Source organism: Eschrichtius robustus, chromosome 8 (genome assembly GCF_028021215.1).
Source record: "Eschrichtius robustus isolate mEscRob2 chromosome 8, mEscRob2.pri, whole genome shotgun sequence".
Lineage (NCBI taxonomy): Eukaryota > Metazoa > Chordata > Mammalia > Artiodactyla > Eschrichtiidae > Eschrichtius > Eschrichtius robustus.
This window is the reverse complement of record NC_090831.1, coordinates 16,793,712-16,813,058: the sequence shown is the minus strand read 5'-3', so window position 1 is coordinate 16,813,058 and position 19,347 is coordinate 16,793,712.

Below are 19,347 nucleotides of genomic sequence, written 5' to 3'. Positions count from 1 at the left end.
CACAGATGTGTGAAATTCCCAAATGTGTTTGGCTATCTAAAGGCAGCATGTCTTATCTCTGTTTTTCTTTTTAAATACTATCAGAAATAAAGTCTCTATCTACTTCTGCAGGAATATCATTAGTGATCATATCAAATTGGTTGACTAAAAGCATTATTTTCCTCCCTCCACCCCCATACTACATATCAGAATTTCAGTGAGTTGCAGTGGATTGTGATGTTATAATAGTCTTTTATGCTCATGGGTTATACTGTCTTTAATAGATGTGGAACAGATTTCTCCCCATGTTGGGTACAGCATAACCAGGATTATAATGTTATCTCATTTTTACAGTAATACCTGCCTATAATGGCAACAAATCATATCTCTAAACAGTGAATATAATAGTCTTGCAGAAAATGGATGAATACCTCTGTTCAATAGAGGAAATATGCACTGCTTTTTTTTTTTTTTTTTTATTAGTTGAAGGAAATATCAAAGTTACATTTTAAAGGCTAGAGTTTTGTAAAATCTTGGGTCCACTTGTGGCTGTATAAGACCACAGTCTTTGACTTGTTTCCCAAGCACACTCTAGTAATACTGTCTCTTTCATGCATTTTGTGAATAGTAAACAAACTTTTAATTCTATATTGTCAATGGAAATTTTACTTGAAATTAAAGCTTTTGTTATGTTTTTAACCTTGAGGATAAGATTCCACTATTGTATATGAAAAGTGAAAAAAATCAAATCTTGTACACTTGGAAATATTTGCACATATTTTTTATGAAAAGTAATATTGCCTTTTAAGCTACTCTGATGTGTCCCTTCCGAACAAACTATTAAATATAATAAAAAATGCTAAATTTAAGTGTTCCAGTACTTTTTTGTTTTTAAATTGGGGTATAGTTGATTTACAGTATTATGTTAGTTTCAGGTATATCATATAGTGATTCAAAATTTTTATAGATTATACTCCTTTTAAAGTTATTATAAAATATTGGCTATATTCCCTGTGCTGTACAATATATCCTTGTAGTTTACTTATTTTATTTTATTTATTACTTTTTTCCTAATGATACCTTTCTTTCTTTCTTATTTATTTATTTATTTTTGGCTGCATTGGGTCTTTGTTGCTGCGCGCAAGCTTTCTCTAGTTGCGGCGAGCAGGGGCTACTCTTCGGTGTGGTGTGCATGCTTCTCATTGCCGTGTCTTCTCTTGTTGTGGAGCACGGGCTCTAGGCATGCGGGCTTCAGTAGTTGTGGCACGTGGGCTCAGCAGTTGTGGCTCGTGGGCTCTAAAGTGCAGGCTCAGTAGTTGTGGTGCATGGGCTTAGTTGCTCCTCAGCATTTGGGATCTTCCCAGACCAGCGCTCGAACCTGTGTCCCCTGCATTGGCAGGAGGATTCTTGACCACTGCGCCACCAGGGAAGTCCACTTATTTATTTTATACATAGTAGTTTGTACCTCTTAAATCCCCGCCCCTACCTTGCCCCTCCCCCCTACCCTTTCCCTACTGGTAACCACTAGTTTGTTCTCTGTATGTGTGAGTCTGTTTCTGTTTTGTTATATTCATTCGTTTTATTTTTTATATTCCACATATAAGTGATAACATACAGTTTTTGTCTTTCTCTGACTTATTTCACTAAGCATAATACCCACCAGGTCCATCCATGTTGTTGCAAATGGCAAAATGTCATTCTTCTCTATGGCTGAGTAGTACTCCATTTTATATATATATATGTGTGTGTGTGTGTGTGTGTGTGTGTGTGTGTGTGTATGTATACAAACACATACCACATCTTCTTTATCCATTCATCTGTTGATGGACAGTTAGGTTGCTTCCACATCTTGGCTATAATAAATAATGCTGCTGTGAACACTGGGGTGCATGTATCTTTTCAAATTAGTGTTTTCACTTTCTTGGGATATATACTCAGCAGTGGGATTGCTGGATCATATGGTAGTTCTAATTTTAGTTTTCTGAGTAGCCTCCATAATGCTTTCCACAGTGGTTGCACCAATTTGCAATCCCACCAATAGTGTAAGAGGGTTCTCTTTTCTCCACATCTTCACCAACATTTGTTATTTGTGGTCTTTTTGATGATAGCCATTCTGACAGGTGTGAGGTGATATCTCATTGTGGTTCTGATTTGCAATTCTCTGATGACTTAATGATGTTGAGCATCTTTCCATGTGCCTGTTGGCCATCTGTATGTCTTCTTTAGAAAAATGTCTATTCAGTTCTTCTCCCTAATTTTTGATTGGGTTGTTTGTTTGATATTGAGTTGTATGAGCTGTTTATATATTTCAAATAATAACTGCTTATCGGTCATATCATTTGCAAATATATTCTCCCATTCAGTAGGTTGTCTTTTCATTGTTGATGGTTTCATGTGCTGTGCAGTGTGTCAGTACTCTTTGTCAGTCATCATTTTGATGTATTCTTCATAGCTTTACTTCCATTTGTGTGTAATTTCTTTTTGTAAAGACTTATTCATGCAATAAACAATGTTACAAATATCTCCTTCAATCTTGTAATTCTTACCCAAATATTTCCAGCTTATTTTGTGCAACGATTTTCATTATTTTAAGCAAACTTTTCTTTCTGGTATAACATACACATCAAAATGTATAGTGTACTGCATGAAGTATAGTGTACTGCATGAAGAGTTTTCACAACAAGCACACCAGTGTAGCCAGCACCCAGATCAACAAGCAGGAAATAACCAGCATCCCAGACACCCTCTCATGCTCCGTTCCAGTAATTGCCCCAATGGATAATTACTGTGCTGATTTTTTTTTTTTTTTTTAAGATTTATTTTTTTATTGATTGATTGATGGATGGATTGATTGCTATGTTGGGTCTTCGTTTCTGTGCCAGGGCTTTCTCTAGTTGCGGCAAGCGGGGGCCACTTTTCATCGCGGTGCGCGGGCCTCTCACTATCGCGGCCTCTCTTGCCGCGGAGCACAGGCTCCAGACGCGCAGGCTCAGTAATTGTGGCTCACGGGCCCAGCTGCTCCACGGCACGTGGGATCCTCCCAGACCAGGGCGCGAACCCGTGTCCCCTGCATTAGCAGGCAGACTCCCAACCACCGCGCCGCCAGGGAAGCCCACTGTGCTGATTTCTAACACTTGTTCTTTGAACTTTGTATAAATGGAATCAAAATGGAAAGATTTCTATCAAAATAGGAAGATTATTCTCTTTTTTCTCTTCCTCTTTTGTGTCTGTCTCCTTTCACTCAATATCACAAATGGGGCTTCCCTGGTGGCGCAGTGGTTGAGAATCTGCCTGCCAATGCAGGGGACACGGGTTCGAGCCCTGGTCTGGGAAGATCCCACATGCCGCGGAGCAACTAGGCCCGTGAGCCACAACTACTGAGCCTGCGCGTCTGGAGCCTGTGCTCCGCAACAAGAGAGACCGCGATAGTGAAGAGGCCCGTGCACCGCGATGAAGAGTGGCCCCCGCTTACCGCAACTAGAGAAAGCCCTCGCACAGAAACGAAGACCCAACACAGCCAAAAATAAATACAAAAATAAATAAATTAATTTAAAAAAATATTACAAATGTAAGATTCATCCATGTTACTGCCTATTGCAATCATTCATTAATTCTCACTGTTATATGGTATTCCATTGTCCGAATTTACCACCGATTATTTATCCATCCTACTGTTTACGGATATTTGGGTTGTTTCCAGTTTTTGGCTTTCATGAATAGTGCTGCTATGAACATTCTTGTTATTTATTTATTCATTTGGTAAACATAGGCACACAATTCTGTGAAGTATATACCTAAGAGCAGAGTTGCCGGGTCGCATACATATGTTCTGTTTCAGTAGACACTGCAGTAGATAACTAGCATCTACGGAAGAATTTTTTCCAAAGCGGTTGTACCAACTCATACTTCTGTCAGCTGTGAGTTAGAGTTCTAGTTGCTACACATTTTTGTCAACACTTGGTTTGTGTATCATTTTCATCTAAGCTGTTCTTGTGGGTGTGTAGTAGTATCATACTGTGGTTTTAATTTGCATTTCTCTGATGACTAAAGAAGTTGAACACCTCAGATGTTTATTATCATTTAACATTTAAATATCCTCTTTAGTGAGTCATGGGCCGAAATCATTTGCCTATTTTTCTTTTCCGGCCATCTGCCTTTTCCTAATTGCCTTGTAAGAATTTATGTAGTAAGGATACAAATCCTTTTTGAAAAATGTACTGTAAATATCTTGTTCTGTGGATTGCCTTTTCACCCTTAATCATGATGACTTTTGATCGAGAGAAGTTCTTAATTTCAATGTAGTTCCTGTAGTTCCATTTATCACCTTTTACCTTAATGGTTAGACTTTTTTTTTTTTTGGTGTCTAGTTTAAGAAATTGTGCCTCCCCAAGATATTTTCCTATGTTTTCTTCTAAAAACTTTAATTCTCACATTTAGATATACAATATATTTGAAGTCAATTTTTATGTATGGTGTGAGGCAAGGAGTAAAGATACATTTTTTTGTTACCAAATGAATATCCCATTGACCCAGCAACTTTCATTGAAAATACCATCTCTGGTGGTCCAGTGGGTAAGACTCCAAGCTCCCAATGCTGGGGCCCAGGTTCAATCCCTGGTCAGGGAACTAGATCCCGCATGCATGCTGCAACTAAGAAGTCCGCAGGCTGCAACTAAAAGATCCCGCGTGCTGCAACTAAGACCCAGCACAGCCTAAATAAATAAATATTAAAATAAAGAGAAAATACCATCCTTTCCCCTTCTTCGATGCAATGTCACCTTTATCATAAATCAGCTAACTCTATATGCTTGTGTCTGTTTCTAGACTCTCTGTTCCATTGGTCTATTTTCCTGCCCTTGTACCAATACTTTACTGTCTTAATTACTATAGTTTTTCGTAACTCTAGATATTTGGAAGTGTAATTCTTCCAGTTTGTTCTTTTCCTACTATATTTATGCTTAGCCCTCTGCATTCCCATTTACATTTTAGAAGAGCCTATCAATTTGTAACAATTATTATTCTTAATATATTTTCTAGAATTAGCAAAAATTTTCATCAGGAAGGGACCGATGACCCTGAAAAAATTAAATTAAAAAAATTAAATGAAATATATGCTGAAACTCACAAAATTAATCATGGTTATGCCTTATTAGATGATACAAAATATAAAAGCACCATGATTTTTGTGTTTTTTTTTTTAAATTAGAGAGAAATATAGATTTCAACTCATGTGCTTCATAAACTTACATGATGGGACTCCCAGGTTGAGGTCAAGTTGTGTTTAGTTGGAACTGAGATGTGTCCAGGCACTGCCACTGATGGGCCAGGCTAAAGAGGAGTCTGTGTAATGACTGAGGAGCCACTTGGGATAGAGACATTTATTCCAAAGCAAGAAGGAGCAGACTTAAAGAGCTGACCCAGTAACAAGGCTGAGTTGTTGGTGGACAGGGTGAGTGGCATAATATAGTGTCTGTCATTCTGGGGTATGTTCTAGAGACAGATCCATGACCTCATGTTTGGGTCCTATGAAGAAATGAAGCTGCAAAAATATAATCCAAAAGAGCTGCTTTACTGAAACCCCTATAAAAGGATGGGGCCCATGAAATGCTCTTGGCGACCATTTTAACAATATAATTCCCAAGGCAGAGGAAGGCATTCTGCCCTGGTCTCCAGGCACACCTACAGCTCTGGAGACACCTCAGGTCTTCTCCTGCAAAAATGCATGGAGGATAGCAGTCCTTGGTAGGATTGACTTGCTCCTGAGCACATGTCAGGCGCTCACTGGAACTTCCAGAAATATTTGAGGGGTCTTTTATTTGGGGCTTAGGCCTGTATGAACAGATGAGATGAGAGTCAGTAAATTATGACTCTTTTCCATTTGCATCAGGCTGGGTTCCTGAAGAAAATTTGGTTTCATTTAGAATAGAAAGCCCTTATCATGCAAACAATATAACAAAAACCACATGAATTTTAATCATACAAACTTCAGTTCCATAAAAAAGCCAAATAAAGACAAATAGCCAGAGGGAATGGGAGAGAGAGAAAAATAAAAGTGATGAGGGGGAAGGAGAAGAGGGCCAAAGAAGGGAGGGAGAAAGAAAAAGAACCACGATGAGGAAAATGGCATCAGGGAAGGGAGAGAAATAAGAAAGGGGAAATTAACTGAAGAAAGAGAAAGAAAATGAAGGTAAAAATAAAAGGTGGAGAGAAGAGACAGGACATCAGGGAAAAGTAGAAAGGAAAGATGAGGGAGAGAATTTAGTAGTGGAAAAAGAAAATTCAAATAAAGGATTGACTTCAATACAATCATATCATTTGAGAACTCAGAGAATTTAGCAGCACTCCCTCTCCCACACATCACGCCAACCCCTGAGTTCTTGGTCCCCCTTACCTGGCTCTATTTTTTTCCTCCATAATAGTTATCAGCCCACCTAATGCAATTTATCTCCTCTCCCTACTTCCTCCCTTATGCTAGAACATAAGCTCCACCAGGGTAGGGATCTTTGTTTTATTCCTGGACAGATTCTAAGCACTAGAGGAGTGAAGAGTGCCAGGCCCACAGAAGGTGCTTAATACTGTTGGAAGACTGAATCACGATGCAGTGATGCTAAATAAGGTCACCATGGTTTGAGCATAACAGTCATCTGAGTATTCAAGACATTCAGAGTTTCCTGGGTTTTCCAGCCTTTTCCTATGGCCTACACAACTGCCTATCTGCCTGCTCTCCCTACTGGTCTCCAGAAAAACAGCTGGGGATTCACTAGGATACTCACAGAGCTCTAAGGAGCTGAAGGCCCTTCTAGACTCTACACTAATTTTGAATCTGCTGAGGTAGCCCACTTCATCCCTTTCTTCAGGAATATCTTTGGGCCTAGACACAGGGGAACTGTTTTTGTATAAGATCCTGCCCCAGTGCACTGTTTTAGACCAAGTGCTCCAGTATTCTGAATCCCTCCCCATTACACTTAAAAAACAAAAACAAAACCATTTTATTTTGAAATGATTATAGATTCACAAAATGTACAGCAAGGTTCCCATGTACCCTTCACCCAGCCTCCCCCAATGTCAACATCTTACACAACTACAGAACAATTCAGAACCCAGGAAATTGGCATTGGTACAAACCATAGAGCTTATTCACATGTCACCACTCATTTGCGTGTGTGTGTGTGTGTGTGTATGTTTAGTTCTATGCAATTTTATCCCAAGTATAGCTTCATGTAAACACCATCACAATCAAGATGCATGGCTATACCATCACCACAAGACTCCTGAGGGCCCTTTTTAAAAAGCATGCCAAGTGCAGATACACCTCTCCACATCACACCACTCCCAGACTCATTAAGACTGAAAAAAGACATTCTGAGCTGGAGGAACACCTCTGATATTACATTTCCTGTGGCCAGGATAAGTTGACTACCTAATATTCCATTTTAGAATGTGGTTGCAATTTTCTCCATTTTTAAAAAAATTTATTTTTTATTTATTTATTTTTGGCTGCATTGGGTCTGCATTGCTGCGTGCAGTCTTTCTCTCGTTGCGGTGAGCGGGGGCTACTCTTCGTTGCGGTGCACAGGCTTCTCATTGTGGTGGCTTCTTTTGTGGCGGAGCACAGGCTCTAGGCACACGGGCTTCAGTAGTTGTGGCACGTGGGCTCAGTAGTTGTGGCTCACGGGCTCTAGAGCACAGGATCAGTAGTTGTGGCCCACGGGCTTAGTTGCTCCGCGGCATGTGGGATCTTCCCAGACCAGGGCTTGAACCCTTGTCCCCTGCATTGGCAGGCGGATTCTTAACCACTGTGCCACCAGGGAAGTCCCCAATTTTCTCCATTTTTACTCATTACTATCCCAGTCATGGAGGAGCTCTAGGCCATACAGCAGGTGCATCTAAAGATCCACCCTTTGGACATAAAAGAATGATACAGGTCCTTGACCAACCAGTGCTACAGGTTGGTGGAGACTCTTTAGGATGGAGACCAGGTATGGCTCTTGTCCTAGTCAGTTCAGGCTGCTAAGAAGGGGTGGCTTAAACAAAAAAAAATTATTTCTATTTATTTCTCATAGTTCTGGAGGCTAAAAGTCTGAGATCAGTGTGCCAACACGGTCAGTGAATGCCCCCTTCTGGTTTATAGAAGGCACTCAGAGGGTTGTCTTCTTGCTGAATCCTCACATAGCTAGCTCTCTACTTGGAAGGCACTAATCCCACTGTGAGGGCTCTACTCCCTTGACCTAATTACCTCCCAAAGGCCCCACCCTCCAGATACCATCACTTTGGGATTATGGTTTCAACATCTGAATTTGGGGGAGGGACACATTCATTTCATTGCTGCACCCCTCAAGGCACCTGTGAACTAGGTGGCATTGCTATACACCTGAGGATGGGTTCTGATCTCTCTGTGTTAATTAAAGTAGTCAACCCTACTCCTTCCAGGTGAATTCACTTCCAAGCTCATCAATTTGTGGTGAGTGTAGCATATCAGGATCCTTTAACCCATTCCCCCAAGCTTATACCGTATACAAAAGGAGCCCTGGGCATCCTTCTATTCCCTGGCACAGAAGTATTCAGGTGAATAGGAGCGGTCTGGACCAGTAGAACACACTGGTGCACCCATGACTTTTCTCCGGTAAGCTCCGCATCAAGTGGGTAAGGGAAGGAAGTGGTGAGAAATGAGGCTGGCAGGTGGAGTGGGACCAGATTACAAGGGGCCTTGTACACCACATTAAGGAGCATGGATTTTATCCTCTACTCTGGTAAGAGATAAAGGCAAAATGGCTGGGTTACATTATCTAGCTAATCCCATCAGCTGACCTGGAAACCTAGAAATAAATTCAGAAGGTAAAATTAAAGTAGAGATGAATGAAGCTTTTGTTGTTTGGTTTCCAAGGACGGAGTAACAGGTGATAAAATTAGCTTTTGTGATTTAGAAATAAAAAGCTTGTTCTACGGATGTAATTTTTATTTCCTTAGTTTATTCTTTTAAGACAATTTCAGTATTCTATTCTCTCTAATGATATGAGGCATTACGTTTATGATTAGGAAGATATGTGCTATATAAAACATTTAAGGCAGAAGTAGATACTGATTTGAGATCGTGGAGTCCATGTTTCCTTATAAACATGTTGCTGTTTCTATGCGGGAGTCGCTGTCTTTTCTGGTTTTACCTCCTTGTTTAAAAAACAGAACTTGCGGTCCCCAAAACAATGGACAAGTGATTGCTTAATATTTCTGTTCAAACCAGTTATTAAATGTCTGTGACAAAATACGAGGCCTGGCAAACAAGTCCTCTGTGCTTGCTGTGACCTCCTCCCAAAGAACCGAAGGCTTCCAAGCTGCGGGGGTGAAGCCTGCTCTCCTCCGTCCTCACTGCCTCTCCTCCACACTGGGTGGTTTGACTAACCAGAGACACAGCTGGCCACGCGGTGTGAGGACGCTCAGGATAAAGACCTACACTCGGGAGAAGCAACATGGAGGCCAGATCTGCCTGCTTAGAAGGGCTGAGGCTACTTTCTCTTTTTAGTTTCATCCACCTTTATTTTCTTCAGGGCACTAGATTTTCCATCAGCTCCTTGTTCATCAAGTACCTTTCCTGTGACAGGCATGTAACCAGAAGCTGGGTATACAGTCAGCGGTCAACAAAACAGAGCCCATCTCTATTCTCCTGGGACTTAAGAGTCTAATGTGGGAGATGGTCGGTAAACAAGCCAACATCCCAGAAAATACAGGCTGACTACTCTACGTGTGGCAGAGGATTGAAGGTGACCAAGGGCCTTCTGTCACGGAGGATGACTGCGTGGGAACACTGTGTGTCTCTCCGAGGAGGGGATGCTTCAGGAAGGAATTAGCAAGCACAGACCTCGGGGAAAATTGTCCAAGCGGAGGGAACTGGTAGGGAAAAGCCCCAAGGCAGGATTGATCTCAGCTGAGAAGTGGTCATTTGACACAGAAAGAAGATCAGCAGGTTGGAGGAGGCTGCCAACGCAGGGTCCTGAACACTCGAGGGTTTGTACCTGGAAGGCACTGACAGGCTTTAAACTGGGAAAGATATGGCCAGTTTTGTGCTTCCAGAAGACTGCTCTGGGAGACTTGTTTCCCTGTGCAGAGTATCTCCCTAGGAATACCCAGGATCTGGTCATCTTGGCTGCCTACAGGAAGAGGAAGTGGGGGTGGGTGGGAGGCAAGGGCGGGAGGAAGAAGTTCCGTAGACCCTTTATTCACTTCTGATTCTGAAGGTATTATATATACTCTAAGACTGGACGCAGGAACAGGGAGAAAGCTACTGCAGATGTCTAGGACAAATCTGAGACAGACATACAAAAATCTGGTGACCAGACTGTGGGAGCGAGGAAGAGGGAGGAATTAAGATGACCTGTTTTGGGATTTTGGATTGAGCGACTAAGTAGATGGTGATGATAACAAACTGGGGAGAGTTGAAGATGGACAGTTTGGGGGCATTGGCAGCTCCTGAATTTCTAATTAGAAGAGGCTTAGGGGTGGCCAGATGGTTGGAAGTAGTGACTGGAAGAGATTTGTCTTAAATAGTGATTTTGCATAGCATTTTTTTATATCAGTCAGGATATGTCTGTTTATACCTAGTAACCTAAGATACACACACGCACACACACCTGAGAACTAAAAAAAAAAAAGGAAAAAAGGCAAAACTTCAGGAACTTATATAACAAACTTTTTTTCTTTTTTGTTTTTTTTCCTTCTTGCTCAGTTTGCTGGATGTCCAAATGACCCTCTGGGCAATATTCATCCACGAGATGGCTCAGCATTCCAGGCTGCTTTGATCTTAGGCATCTTTATCTCAACAAATGATAACCTTAAAACAAAGAAGGAAAAAAAACACAGCAAGGAGAATTGTACACCTAATCTTAAATATTTCCACCTGGAAGCAATACGTGTAATTTTCACTCATATTTCGGTGGCCAACGTAAGAGCCAAAGCTAAGTCTACCTACAAGGAGGTGGATAAATATAATCCTCTTATATAAATAAATAAGATGTCCAGGAAAGGAAGGAGGGCTAGAAGTACTGGTGAGTCTAGTAAAGCTTACTATGATATCTTACAAAAGAATGAAAACACTTCAAAAATCTGTATCAAAGAATGGGGGTGGAGGTTAGGAGGAAAGGTAGAACGTGGGCCATCAGTGAGCGTCCACCACCCTCCACACCCCCTACCCCCTGTTTAGTGCTGTGTTTTGTGTGTGGAGAAGAATCCCACACATTCAAGAATCCCATTTCTGGGGCTTCCCTGGTGGCGCAGTGGTTGAGAATCTGCCTGCCAATGCAGGGGACACGGGTTTGAGCCCTGGTCTGGGAAGATCCCACATGCCACGGAGCAACTAGGCCCGCGAGCCACAACTACTGAGCCTGTGCGTCTGGAGCCTGTGCTCCGCAACAAGAGAGGCCGTGATAGTGAGAGGCCCGCGCACCGCGATGAAGAGCGGCCCCCGCTTGCCGCAACTGGAGAAAGCCCTTGCACAGAAACGAAGACCCAACACAGCCAAAAATAAATAAATAATTATAGAATTGTTTTTTAAAAAAAAAGAATCCCACTTCTGGACACATTAAATTAAAAATGCTTCTATCCAAGTGGAAGTGTCAAATAAGCAGCTGAATTAGAAGGTTCGAGGACAGGTCTGGGCTACAGCTATAATTTGGGAGATTAAAATATATACACCTGCAGTTGGATATGAGCGTGTGAAGGCCACGAGAGTGGTCTAGGCTGGTGTGGTTGGGCATGAGAATGTCTAAGGAAGATGTAGAGAGGATGACTGGGAGACAGTTGTGGACAGAACCTTGCTGACGATGAAAATTACAGGGGGGTCTGGAAAGGAGACAGAAGAATCAGAGAGGAAGGGGGAGAATCAAGAGTGACATTGTTAAAATTAAGGGAAAAAAGCTTTAAAAGGTCTGCATTTCTGCTCTTATCAAAGCAAACCCCTCCACTTGCGCGATGGATCCCCACCCCTTCTGCACCTCAATTCCTCTCTCTACTGAATTCTGGTAGCACTTAAACATGCTCCAGTGACATCTCCCATCTGATAAAACAAGGCCCACCTCTTCCAACCTCCTCTCTAGCCACTGTCATATCACAAAGCTCTAGGTACATGGCTCTCCTTTTAGTCCTCCAACATTCCAAGTTCTTCGGTGCCTTTGCACTTACTCTTCCCTCTGCCTGGAGGCTTTCCCCCAGCTTCTTCTAAAGGTTAACTCTTTTTCATCTTTTAAGTTTCAACTTAAATGGCATCTTCTCAAAGAGGCCTTCTGTGACCACACTATGTAAAGCAGTTCTCCCAGTGCCATAGGTGCTTGTCTTAGTCTGTTTGGGCTGCTATAACAAAAATGCCATAAACTCAGTGACTTCTAAACAACACACATTCATTTCTCACAGTTCTGGAGGCTGGGAAGTCAAAGATCATGTCTCTGGCAGATTCACTGTCTGGTGAGGGCTCACTTCCCGGCTCACAGAAGGTGCCTTTTCCCTGTGTCATTACATGGAGGAAGGGGCAAGGGATGTCTTTTATAAGGGCACTAATTCTATTCACAAGGGTACCACCCTAAGACCTAATTACCTCCCAAAGGCCCCACCTCCTAATAATATCACCTTGGGGATAAGGATTTTAACATGTGAATTTGATGGCGGGTTGTGGGGGGAGGAGGACACACATGGATGACGACACACACGAACATTCAGACCACAGTAGTGCTTTATATATCACATTGCCCTGCTCTATTTCCTTCACAGTATTTACAGTTCTCTGAAATTATCGTTTGTTTACATGTATATTGTGAGTTTCACCCCACTAGAAAGCAAGTTACAAGGGGATATAAGGAAATCTTTGTTGGGGGAGGGGGTGTGGGTTGGGAGCATAAGGAGTGGTCATTTCTTCCTAAGGTATCACATCTTCAGCAATTTTAAGATACTGTGTTGATAGGAGGGTTGTTAATAATATGATGAAAATAACATTTGAGCAAGCAGTCTGAAATTCAGATTGAGAGGCAGAGAAGTGAGTCAAAGGTTGGCACCTTTATAAGAGTTTGCTATCCCACCAATCCAAGTAGTGGGGCTCACCACCACCAGGCCCCGGGCCAGATAACTCTGATGGATGTTATAACATGGCTACACCCTTGAGACAGGGTGTCATCTAGCTGTACATCACAGTGCTTAGAACAGTGTCAAACGTATAGCAGGTGCTCAATCATTATTAGATAAATGTTAACTGCTGCAAACGTTGCAGCCAGCTTCATTAGATCAGCGCTGAAAACCACCCAATGATTTTATTTTGTTTTATTTTATGTATTTATTTGGCTGTGCTGGGTCTTAGTTGCAGCATGAGGGATCTTTGTTGCAGCATGCGGGCTCCTTTAGTTGCGCCATGTGGGATCTAGTTCCCTGATCAGGGACTGAACCCGGGTCCCCTGCATTGGGAGCACAGAGTCTTAACCACTGGACCACCAGGGAAGTCCTCACCCAATGATTTTGACATGAGGAACTTCACTGGTAACCTGCGGGCGGGCATTTGCAGTTGGGTGTTAGCAAAATGACCCGACTGCAGGGAGGCAATAGAGAGAGAAGAGAGGAAGTGGAGCCAGAGAGACTGCTCTTTCTAGAAGTTTCGCAGCAAAGGGAAGAAAGAAGAGGACAGCAACTACAAGGTGCTAGATGAGGAGAGAGTTTTGTTTTGTTTCAACAGGTAGAGACTTGAACATTTTTTTTTGTTTAATATGTCTAGAGAATAGAGCCAGTAATGAAAGAAGAATTGAAGCTGTATGAAAGGGAACATTTAACTGATGGTGTGTGGACAAGAGAAGATTTAACATACAAAGAATTCCCTTTCCTCCTGGGTAGAAAGGAGGTAAAGATGGGTTGGAAGTGGGGTTCAGGAAGCTGAAGGAGTGGCAACTATTTTCTTTCTAAACAGAAAGCTCAGAAACTTGACTTCCCAAACTGCTTTTTTCAATTTCTCCTCTTCACCAATTTAATTCTGTTCCCCATTTGTTTACGTCTTCTCTTAACTTTTACCCAGTTTCGCTTTGTCAGCTCCACCTGTTCTGGATCCGCCTGCAGCCTGAGATCTTCAGCTGGTTTAGTATATTACCATGGCCAGTCTTCTGGGATTGCCCTGCTCTCTGATATCCACACAACAAAACATTCCATCCTAAGAAAGTACAGGGATTCCGGGCTTTTCTCTGATTTCTCTAAGTATTAATGAGGATTCCCACTGAGTGCTTTCACATTTCACAATCTTTATCACCTTACTTCCTAACTCAGTTCCAATTGGGATAATAATTCAGCCCAAAGATGGACACAAACTTCTCTCTTAATTCCCTAAAATATAACAAAGATATTTTTTTTAAACATCTTTATTGAAGTATAATTGCCTTACAATGGTGTGTTAGCTTCTGCTTTATAACAAAGTGAATCAGTTATACATATACAATATGTTCCCATATCTCTTCCCTCTTGCATCTCCCTCCCTCCCACCCTCCCCATCCCACCCCTCTAGGTGGTCACAAAGCACCGAGCTGATCTCCCTGTGCTATGCGGCTGCTTCCCACTAGCTATCTATTTTACATTTGGTAGTGTATATTAACAAAGATATTTTAAACAAGATTTCATTTGCGGCTTAGGGATAACAGAAAGGAATAAGAAAGAAAAGTAAGAAAGTTTTGTAACTCAAATGTCCAGCCCATTTTGTTCTTGTTCTACCTTGAGATCATCTTCACAGATGTCAGAAAAGCACATCTAATTGCAAAAGCACTGATGATATTCCTTATCACATAGAAAAACTTCCTAAAACCTTCATCTGAACCCTTTCACACTTCCAACCAAGTTTTTGTCCCTTTGTCAGAGGTCTGTTCCCTACAAAAGTTTCCTCCCCTCAGCACACAAAAATATCCGGCCTACTGCAGGGTCTTTCTCCAAATCACACCCTACTCAGCCTAACAAAAGCTGGAGAAACAGATTTCTGCAAAACAAAAGCCCCAGGTGTTAGCCAAACTGACCAAGTAACACAGCAGCACTCCAGGATACAGAATAGGAAGGTTTCTCTGTTCCTCTGCTAATCCCCTGTGTCAGAATCTCCCGGAGTCTGAGAATCAAAAACCAGAACATGTTTGACTTGTAACTATTTTGGACAACTGCTTTAGTAATTATTATGGATCAACTGCTTGGTTTTGGGGCCACAATATGTTTATATGTGTATATACACATTGCCTTATTACCATGACAGTTTTATTTCTGGCTCTTCGTAGGACTTCCAAACTTTTAATGAAGACAGTATATATATGTGGGAGATTTTATTTACCTGTGGCTAGTGCCACCTAGTGGACATCATGTCTGAAAGAGCTTTGAGTCTCAGATTTTTATCTACCTGGCAAAGGTGGCGATGAAGATGAAGATGGCTAACATTCATTACGTGCTTATTAGTTGTCAGGCATGGTATTAGATGTGATGCTAATCTATTTAAATTCATTGGCTAATTTAACCTCGAAAACAAAACTAAAAGGTGGAAACAGCTGTCCCCATTTTGCAGAATATGGAAACTGAGACAAAGAAAGCTTAAGTGAATTGCCTAAGGCTGCTCAGGAAATAAATTCCAGAGTCCACGTGTTAACATACTGGGAGGTGAGCGGATGTTGATGGTGTGATTTAGCACCTGGAAGATGACTGAAGAAGACACCTAGTGACAGGTTCCAAGGAAACAGCTCAGCTGTCCCCTGGGGCAATATGAAGAGGCCAAAGAAATGTTCTGCACTGGACACTGGGCAGACAGGATTCATTCTGAACTCCTCTGGTGCCCTAGGCAAGAACACAGGTGGACCAGGCCATCATTTTTATTGCCTTTTGTTACAAGAGATAAACAAATATTCACAATAAATGGGATAGTTAAAGTAGGGTAAAGACTGACACTTTCCCTCCCCCAACATCCAATTAGAAAGCTCAGACTCTACCCTACCACCTGGAGTCTTTTTTTCCTGATGAAGTAAGATTATATCGCTCTCTAGCCTCTCAATGAGAAGTTCAGTGCACTTCTCAACTCATTTCAGCATCAGGTCTGGTCTATAGTCCAGAGTCTCATCTAAGTATCATCTAAATCATATATAGGTGAAACTAGGTAGGATTCATCCCGAGGCAAAATTCCTCTCCAGCTGTAAAACCAAACAAGTGCTTCCAAAATAAATTGCGGGACAGGTATAGGATAGACATTCCCATTCCAAAAGGGAGAAACAGTTAAGAAGGAACGGGTGACAGGTTCCAAGTAGGTCTAAAACTCCACAAGGCAAATTCCATTAGATCTTAAGGCTGGAGAACCACCTTCTTTGGTTTGATGCTCTGCCCTCCATGCTCAGTGAGGTGGCAGTGTCAGGCCCACAGCTCAGCGGGGCAGCCCTGACCACATAACTCTCTGTGAGGGCCCTGTCCATGCAGCTCTGCTGAGCAGCAGTCCTGCCCTTTGAAACCAAGGTGGAGGCAGCCTTGCCCCCTTGCTCAGCCTTGCCTGTGTGCTCTGGACCTGTGGTGGGAGCAGCAGCCTTGATGACCTCCGAAGTCACCTTAGGGGTCCTTCTTCTCTTTCCTTGAAGGATAGCACATATATTCTCAGCCACATAGCTCTATGCGCCCATCCTTTGAAATCCAAGAAGCCCGACAGCCTTCCTTCATTCCTTCCCACCTTCTCTAACCCCTTTAGTTCAAACTGGCAGTGTTTCTGCTGTATAATCCCATCTCTCTGCCTGGCTTCTGCTGAAATGGACTAAGTCCGTAAATCTCTTTATCAAATGGTTGTTCAGCCATAGCCTTAGTGTTCTCTTCAGAACAAGCTTTTTCATTTTTTGCAGTATGGCTAGGCTGAAGATTTTCCAAATCTTCAAGTTCTGGCTCCTTTTTGCTTAACAATTCCTTCTTCAATTCATCTCTCTCCTTTTGCATTTTAGTATATGCAGTCAGGAAGAACCAAGCTGCCCCTTCAACAGTTTGCTTAGAAATCTCCTTAGCTAAATATCCATTTTGTCACTTGCAAGTTCTACCTTCCACAAAACACTAAAACACAGTGCAGCCAAGTTCTTTACCACTTTATAATAAGGACTGCCTTTCCTCCAGTAAACATGTTCCTGCAATAACGTTCTTCATTTCTCTTAATGTCTATATGTCTAGTATGCACCTCAAAACTCTCTCATCCTCTTCCAATTACCCACTTCCAAAGCCACTTCCACATATTTAGGTATTTGTTACAGCAACACCCCACTTCTTGGTACCAAACTCTGTATTAGTCATCTTGGGCCACCATAGCAAAATACCATAGATGGGGTGGCTTAAACAACAGAAATTTATTTCCTTGCAGTTCTGGAAGCTGAAACTCTGAGATCAGGGTGCCAGCATGGTTGGGTTCTGGTGAGTGCTCTCTTCCTGGTTGCCTTCTTGCAGTGTGCTCACATGGTCTTTCCTTGGTGTATGCATGTGAAAAGAGAAAGAACAAGTTCTCTGCTGTCTCTTTTTTAATTAATTAATTAATTAATTTTAATTTTTGGCTGTGTTGGGTCTTCGTTTCTGTGCGAGGGCTTTCTCTAGTTGCGGCGAGCGGGGGCCACTCTTCATCACGGTGCGCGGGCCTCTCACTGTCGCGGCCTCTCTTGTTGCGGAGCACAGGCTCCAGACGCGCAGCCTCAGTAGCTGTGGCTCATGGGCCTAGTTGCTCCGTGGCATGTGGGATCTTCCCAGACCAGGGCTCGAACCCGTGTCCCCTGCATTGGCAGGCAGATTCTTAACCACTGCGCCGCCAGGGAAGCCCCTCTGCTGTCTCTCTTGATAAGGGCACTAATCCCATCATGAGGGTCCCACCCTCATGACCTCATCTAATCCTAATTACCTTCCAAAGGCCCCATCACATTGGGGTTTAGGGCTCCAACATATGAATTTTGAGACATGCAAACATTCAGTCCATAGCAGCAGATATTTAATTTCTTTTGTGTACATTTATTTTTATTGCAAATGAGTCTTTCTAAAACTTTTATCCAACTTTTTATTATGTAGTATTTCAAACACGAGAAAAGTTGAAAGGAGACAATAGTATACCACACCTAGATTCATTAATCATCTCATCTGCCTTATCTATATGTCTATATGCCTATTAGCTATATATTTTCTGTTTAAAATATCTTGCTGACAGCATATTCTACCCCCAACTACCTCAGCATGCAACTCCTAACCAAAATACCATTATTACACTTAAGAAAATAATTCCCTTATATCATCTTGAAGCCAATCCATATTAAAATTTCCTCAATATCTTTTAAAAAATATTTTATTTATTTATCATTTACTTGGCTGTTCTGGGTCTTAGTTGCAGCATGTGGGATCTTTGTTGCCACGTGTGGGATCTTCCTTGCGGCATGCGGGATCTTTAGTTGCGCCATGCGGGATCTTTAGTTGTGACATGTGGGATCTAGTTCCCCAACCCGGGATCGAACCTGGGCCCCCTGTATTGGTAGCGTGGACTCTTAACCACTGGACCACCAGGGAAGTTCCCCTCAATATCTTTTATAGCTGTTTCCCCCTGAGTTTGGATCCAATGATGCTGCAAGTATTACATTTAGTTGCTATAGCTCTTTAGTCTTATAAATCTAGAAAAGTCTTCCTACCCTTTTTTCCCCATGACTTTGACTTTTTGAAGAGACTCAGGTGTGATAATGGCATTGTGACTTTATAACCTCTTAGAATTTATACAGAAATATTTACCAATAGGGGAAATGCTGTTACAAACATACAGTGCATAATAAATGGACCTCAGATTTAATTTAAACTTCCTAGTTGAGTGGAATCAGAAAGCTTATCAAGTGCAGTAGTTAACATATTGTGATATGTGATAATACTGAAGAACACTGTGTGTTCATAATTCTAGAAATCTGCCTAAATTTACCATAGTTTTAAACTTATGTTCATTAATCGTTCAGCTCATCAGACTATATGGATGACAAATTTTTAAAAATCCAACTAAACAATTCTCCAACAATGCAAAAAAAATTACAAGGATAAAAATTTAAGAGTCACTCAAATCAGTCTATACAGAAATAATCATTATTAACACCAGGTGAACAGCTTGCCCAGCTATCTGGGCAATACTTAATAGGTCGGTAGCAATACTTTTATAAAGACAATACAGTACTCTATATTCAATGCAAGGCCTGTGTGCCTGGGCAGTCCTTGCCCTGCCTCTGTTCTATCAGCACTGCGGGGGCGGGGCGGGGTGGGGGTGTTGATCCCTGCATTTCCCTAGCTCCTGTGCCAGCTGACATCCAGCTGGGGTCAATTAATTGGAGACTGGAGACCACTAGAAAGGGAGGAGCCAGGGGTACAGTCTTC